Genomic DNA, 7,242 nt, shown 5'->3' with positions numbered 1-7,242 from the left:
CCTACTTGTGACAATAAGCCATTTTCATTTCAATCTGACGGACTTGAGAAGATTGGTTCGGTGCACCTGAGTTTTTTGTTTGTTGTTTTGCACCCTGTCTCTGTTTTGTTATGTTTTTTCCTGAAGTTTACCAAGGTTTTGTCTCCTTAACCTGCTCAATCTCTCTCTGGGTTCCTGCCCTAAGTTTTTAACTCTCTCGACTTTCTTGGCGAGAAAAAAAATATCATCAACTGACGGACTTCCTTTACATATTCTCTGCGTGCTGACACTGCGCGAAGGCAGCGGATGTTGCTGCATGGAGGTGGTCTCGTACATTTTCCACGGCTTTTAAAAAAAAACTTTTATTAGCGTTTTATCATTTCTTTACAGAAAATGCAACAAACTTTCAAAGCACAACTGGTGCAGTACAGAACAAATAGTTCTGTAGATGGAAGAACAGAGAAAGCCAGGATACAATTAGAGCTCTTAAGAAATATTGCCTCTATTTATGGATCGGATCAGTCAGAAAATTGGGGGGGGGGGGGGGAAGAGAATAAGGCCATATAAACATGATAGAATAACACCTCAAGATGGACACCTTTATGTATAGCCAGAACACGACTTGCAGTACGTCACACAGAAAACCTTGCAGGAGCAGGTCAGACAAAGTGGAACCTATAAATTTGAGGGTGGGGGTCCCACACTTTATGGAATGTATCCAACTTAGAACGGATCACAGATGTCAGGAATTCCATAGGGTTACATTCCACGACTATTTTATGCTGGTTTTGAATTGAAGGATGCTTGTCACTGATCCAGGAGCAGAGGATTGTCGTGTTGGGTGCTCTGCTACATAGACAAACCAACACGGTTGCGGATGGTACAACTCAGTTTTATTACTAACAATAACAACATCTGTAAACTGGTTACTGTGGTTCGTTCATTACCCTCTAACCTGTGGACCTAGCCCAAACACTATCTTGGAGAAGCACTCAGCACATGGTGAATGTCTGAGTGGCTTGCTGTGAGCTGTGTGCCCTGAGCTGTCTCCTGCTGGAATGAGCGGGAAGTGTCGTGTTCCCCGTTTTATAGTGTGTATGCTCTTGCCTGTGATTGGCTGTGATGTTGTGTGTGTATTGATTGGTCCGTTGATCTGTCCATCAGTGTGTATGTATGTTTGCACCATGATGTTTATCTGAATATCATGACAAGGATGTTTATGAGCTGCAAAAGCTACGATGCTATACATCCTTTTTCATTAATGTCAATACTTCTCCTATCTGGAAGACCCAGAATTAGAAACAAAGGATCAAATTCTAAGGCCTTGTCAAATATCCTCTCCAGCACCTTAACTACACCGGAATAATAGCATTGAATCTTGATACAGGTCCATATGCAGTGTATATATCACACTCGACTACCAGGCACCTTAGGCACATCAGAGCTGAAGCAGGATCAAACCTGTGTCTCAGACTCACTATGATATGCAAGAGGTGCAGCATCTTGAACAGAGTCTCCTTCATTCTATTGCACACAGAAATGTTATTGGCAGGGTAGCACGGTGACGCAGTGGTTTGCACTGCTGCCTCACGGCGCCGAGGTCCTGGATCTGGGTCACTGTCCGTGTGGAGTTTGCCCATTCTCCCTGTGTTTGCAAGGGTTTTGCCCTCACAACCCAAAGTAGAATCCAATAGCAGCTTCATATCGAAGGTAAATGATACCAGCCATTGAAGTTGATAGAGTGTCAATCTACTCTTCTTTCCTTGCTTCATTCAAACAATTACTACATATGAACATTGTCTGACTCTCTGAAAAACAGACACGGACAGACAGAAAACCAAAAAATAGGGGATAAAAATCAAGCATATCTGTGGTAAAGACCATGTTATAGTGGATGTCCAGTCCTGAAGTTAAGAGTAGAGCAACTGGAGGTCGCCAAAAAATGTTTTACATGTTCCCCTATTTATTGCTTGGGGGTGGGGGGGCGGGTGGAGGGGGTGTAGTGTGATGAACACGTGACCAGAAATGTGGTCATTATAAAGCTGCCTAGAGTGTAGATGGAAGGAGGAAGAGGTACAAGTGTAGAGAAGGCAGCAGGCGTGCTGCCTCTAGCCACTGCCTCGGTCTCTCCTCTCGAACTGCGTGTTTTCATCCACTCATTTCTGTTTATTTTCTGTTGTTGGTGAACCGCGTCCCTATTCAGGCAGAGTTGTATATCTTTTTCAGATTCTTTATGCGTTCTGTTGTTTTGTCGGGTGTACTGAATCCGATGGCCTCGTGGAGGTTGGTTCGATGCACCTGGATTTTCTGTTTGTTGTTTTGCACCTCGTCTCTGTTTTGGTTTTTTTCCCCTGAACTTTACCAAGGTTTTGTTGCCCTAACCTCCTCAATCTCTCTCTGGGTTTCTGTCCTATATTTTTCCTCTCTCGACTTCCTTGACGAGAAAACTTTTGTCAACTGACTGACTTGGTTTCTGATTTATAAATTTAGAGTACCCAATTATTTTTTTTCCAATTAAGGGGCAATTTATCGTGGCTAATCCACCTAGCCTGCACATCTTTGGTCTGCGGGGGCGAAACCCACGCAAACACGGGGAGAAAGTGCAAATTCCACACGGACAGTGACCCAGGGCCGGGATTGAACCCGGGTCCTTGGCGCCGTGAGGCAGCAGTGCTAACCACTGCATCACCATGTTGCACCTGACTGTCTGACTTAGTTTATATATTCTCTGTGATATGTTACTGTGTGAGAGCAGTGGATGTTGGAGGGCTGGTTTAGCTCAGTGGGCTAGACAGCTGGTTTGTGATGCAGAATAAGGCCAGCAGCGCGGGTTCAATTCCCGTACCAGCTGAGAATTCTGAATTGTCCCTCTTTGTACCTGAACAGGCGGTGGAATGTGGTGACTAGGGGCTATTCACGGTTACTTCATTGCAGTGTTAATGTAAGCCTACTTGTGACAATAAAGGTTATTAATTTTTTTATTTATGTGCTACATCAAAGTGCTCACGCATGTTTTCCATGGCTTTTCAAAAAATGTGGGTACATCTGTTTTTTTTTCCCTTTTGTTATGGCTACAGATGATAATATCTTCAGGATTGCCTGTATCTGCCTGTAGACAATTGTCTGAAAGTTTTGGGCTGTAACAGTTGTGTGAGGCCCCTTGGGGGATGAGTGACCATAATATGATGGAATTCTTCAAGCTGGAGATTGATGTTGTTGATTCTGAATCTGATTCAGGGTCCTGAATCAAAATAAAGGAAACTACGATGGCAGGAGGCTCGAGTTGGCTATGGTGGATTGGGAAATATTGCTGAAAAGGGTGACAGTGGACAGCCAGTGGCAAACATTCAAAGCCTACATGGGTGAACTGCAACATATGTTCATTCGTGTCTGGCATAAAAGGAAAACAGGAAAGGTGGCCAATACATGGCTTACAAGAGAAATTAGAGATAGTATTCAATCCAAGAAGGAAGCATAAACATTGGCAGGAAAAAACAGCAGATCTGAGGATTGGGAGCAGTCTGGAATTCAGCAAAGGAGGACAAAGGGATTGATTAAGAAAAGGAAAATAGAGTATGAGAGTAAGCTCGCAGAGAACATAAAGCTGACTGTAAAAGTTTCTATAGGTATGTGAAGAAAAAAAGATTGGTTAAGAGCCTTACAGTCAGAAACAGGGAAAATTATAATGGGGGACAAAGAAACGGGAATTTATAATGGGGAACAAAGAAATGGCTGAGCAATTAAATAGATATTTTGGTTCTGTCTTAGCAAATGAAGACACAAATAAAATACGAGAAATGTTGGGGAACACATGGTTTAGTAAGAGAGAGGAACTAAAGGAAATCAGTGTTAGTCGGGAAATGGGAAATTAATGGGATTGAAGGCTGATAAATTCCGAGGGACTGGTAATCTACACCCCATCTACACAAGCAAGTGGCTCTAGAAATAATGGATGCAGTGGTGGTTGATGTTATGACCCTCTCACAGGCTATGTTGTATCCGGTTCCCCATCTACATCATGGAATGTGAACTCCCCGGGCAATTAAGGGTGTGGAGCCAACCCCTGACTGGGAGGAGCTTCACAGTAGATAAACCCCGGCCTGGGTGCAGGTCAGAGAGGATGACCCTTCGGGGTGAGGAACTGTAGTACTTGTGGTTATTGTGTCGAGTGTAAATAAACCTTGTTCTTAACAAGCCTACCGTGCATTCCATGAAGTCTCTTCCTTCGGATATTACACTGGCGATGAGGATAAAGTGGAGCTGCTGCAGCCATCGATTTTTCACCACCGACCCGCTTCATCTAGGCTTGGAGAGGCCTCCACCCCAAGTAGAACGATGGCACTTATCGGTAAAAAGATTTATTATTATAAAACTGGAGCCGTTCGACTCTGATGCTGACAATTGGGCCCAATACGTCAAGCGAATGCAACTTTTTTATTGTATCAACATCACCATTGGTGTGAAAGACAGACTGTCAGGTTACTGACCACTGTCGGTGGTCTAACCTATGCCTGGATTAAAATCCTTGCATAACTGGACAGGCCAGACACGCTGCCGTTCGCGATGTTGGGCCCCTTGGTTGAGAGACAATTGAACACGCAGCCCCATCATGGTCCAGAGGTATCGATTCCACACGGCTTTGCAGCCCAAGCCGAGTCCAACGGGAAGTTTATGGTACACTGACAGATGTGCGCGGTTCCTTGCGAATTTGGGGCCGCCTTGGCAATACTGTCTTGTCTGCAGGCAACGGGACAGAGAAACACAGCGGAGGTTGCTCATGTAGACTCCCCTGACCCCCCTAGCGAGCAGTGGACATCGGAGTCTCTAGGAAGAGTGCTGAGCACGGCCTCCAGGAACTTCAGGGCCTAGCGGTCTTCACCATCGAACGTTGGAATGACTGCCGGCCGGCTGCAATCCAAAGTCAACAACCGGGGGCTCTGCGAGGTGGGGGCCCGCCGCAGGTCCCGTGGCCATCACCGCGACTCACCTAGGAGCGACCACGAAGCCACCCATGACCCACCATTCCAAGATGGCAGCCATCAGAATCGAGTGGGATGCCTTGACCAGGAGCAAGGGTGATCATGTGGGGACACCGTTCCCCGCCAATGGGCCATGTGCTGCCACCCAGACGGGCCAAATGAGTTACATAGATGACCAAGAGACAGAAGACATTCCCTGCCAGTACATTGTCTTAAGTGCCCCAGGACCGCACCTATCCGGGGCACACTGCAAGTACCTGGCAACCCCACCATGATGGAGCTCGACAGATGGGGCAGTGGTCTCGGTAATCAGCTGTCGGACGTTCGCCGCAATCCGGACCGGTCTCAAGGGACACCATCGGCGTGTTTACCATTGGTTATGGTCCATGGCAACGGGCCCAGCTTCTGGGCCCCAATTGGCTACATCGCCTGTGGTTGGATTGGCAGCGCACCTGTCATGTGCATCCCCCTGGGCCAGGAGTGCTGGCTAATTTCCCAGTAGTCTTTGCTGAGGACCTTGGTACAATAAGAAGGACAATGGCCACGATCAGGGTGGACGGGAACGCTCAGCGGCCGTTACTTTCCCGCCCACCCAGTACCTAACATACTGCGGCCCAAAGTTGACCATGAGCTGGACCGGTTGGAACATTTGGGCATCATCCGCCCCATCCATTTCGCAGATTGGGCTACGCTTGTGGTTCCGGTATTGAAGCCCAACGGTTCCATATGTCTCTGTTGAGACCATAAAATGACTGCCAACCGGGTATCCCGCTTCAACCGTTACCCGGTCCCTCGTATCGAGGACTTGTTTGTGAATCTCAGCAGGGGCAAAACATTTATGAAACTTGATACGAGCCACGCATATCTGCAGCTGGTCTTGGATCCGAGTTCCCGTAAATTCATCACTATTAACAACTACAGGGGGCTCTACGAATACAGCCGCTTGCGGTTTGAGGTTTCCTCTGCCTTCCAGCGTGTTATGGAAATATTTTACAGGCTTTACCTATGGTTGTGTACCTCGATAACATCCCCATTACCAGCACCCCTGACGAGGAGCATATGGAGAATCTGGCCGAAGCTCTCGGCAGCTTTGAGCAGGCCGGCATCTGACTCTGTCGGGAGAAATGTGTATTTCATGCCTCAGAAGTCACTTACTTGGGCTATTGGGTGGACGGTCACAGCTTCCACTCGGTAGACGACAAGGTGCAGGCGATCCGACAGGCCCCCATCCCTCGTGACCCGAGGGAGCTCTGCTCTTTCCTTGAGCTCGTCAACTATTACGGCAAGTTTATACCCAACATTGCCACATTACTGAACCCGCTCCACCATCTCTTGAAAAAGGGACACCAATGGGACTGCAGCCTCTCGCACCAGAAGGCATACAGATTAAGCGATGACTGTCGTTCAAGGAACTGCTGATGCACTTCGACCCGTTGAAGCCGGTGCTCCTCACCTTCGATGCCTCACCTTTCAGCGTTGGAGCAGTTCTAACACACTAGATGCCCAAAGGCTTGGAACGGCCTATAATCTGTACATCTCGCACGCTGTTGATGCCAAATAGAATTATGTGCAAGTCACGGGGGAATGCTTGCAGTATATGTACGGGCTCGCCTTTACAATTTATACAGATCACAAGATCTTAATGGGATTATTTAAAGCAGATCGGGTAATCCCCCCAATCACATCCGCCCGGGTCCAACAGTGGGCTTTGCTCCTAGAGGCCTATGGGCATACCCTGGAACAAGGGATGTAAAGGCTATCGGCCGTTCCGAGGCATTGGGTTATCCTTGGAACCGGCATCGTCGGATGGTCCCGGCTGGGACTGGATGTACTGCCCACTACGTTGCAGCCTTGCATTTCTTTACTCCAGCTCAATAAGATCCTATTGGCAGTAAAGAGATAAACAACCAGATACATCTAATGATTACGGTTGAGGGATCAAGATTTTTCAGGACAGTGGCAACACTCTACTTGCTCTTGTTCAAAAAGTACCATGGGATCTCTGACATCCACCCGAGGATGAAGATTCTCAGCTGAAAGTCATATTCAAAGGCTGACACCTCAGAACGGTGCAGCATTTCCTCAGCACTGTGCTGAAATATCAATGTTAGTTTATATGCTCAAGTCTCTGGAGTTAAGCTTGAACTACTTGGAGGCGAGTACAGGCACGTTATTGTCAATCTACCCCTAGATTTATACCAGAGCTGGTGACTCGAGCCCACTGACCAAGTCAGTGCAAACCTTTGCACAGCTCATACACTTTTGGAGGGTTACTCCTGAAAGT

The sequence above is a fragment of the Scyliorhinus torazame genome, chromosome 8 (genome assembly GCF_047496885.1).
Source record: "Scyliorhinus torazame isolate Kashiwa2021f chromosome 8, sScyTor2.1, whole genome shotgun sequence".
In the NCBI taxonomy this organism is placed as follows: domain Eukaryota; kingdom Metazoa; phylum Chordata; class Chondrichthyes; order Carcharhiniformes; family Scyliorhinidae; genus Scyliorhinus; species Scyliorhinus torazame.
This window is presented reverse-complemented; position numbering follows the sequence as displayed.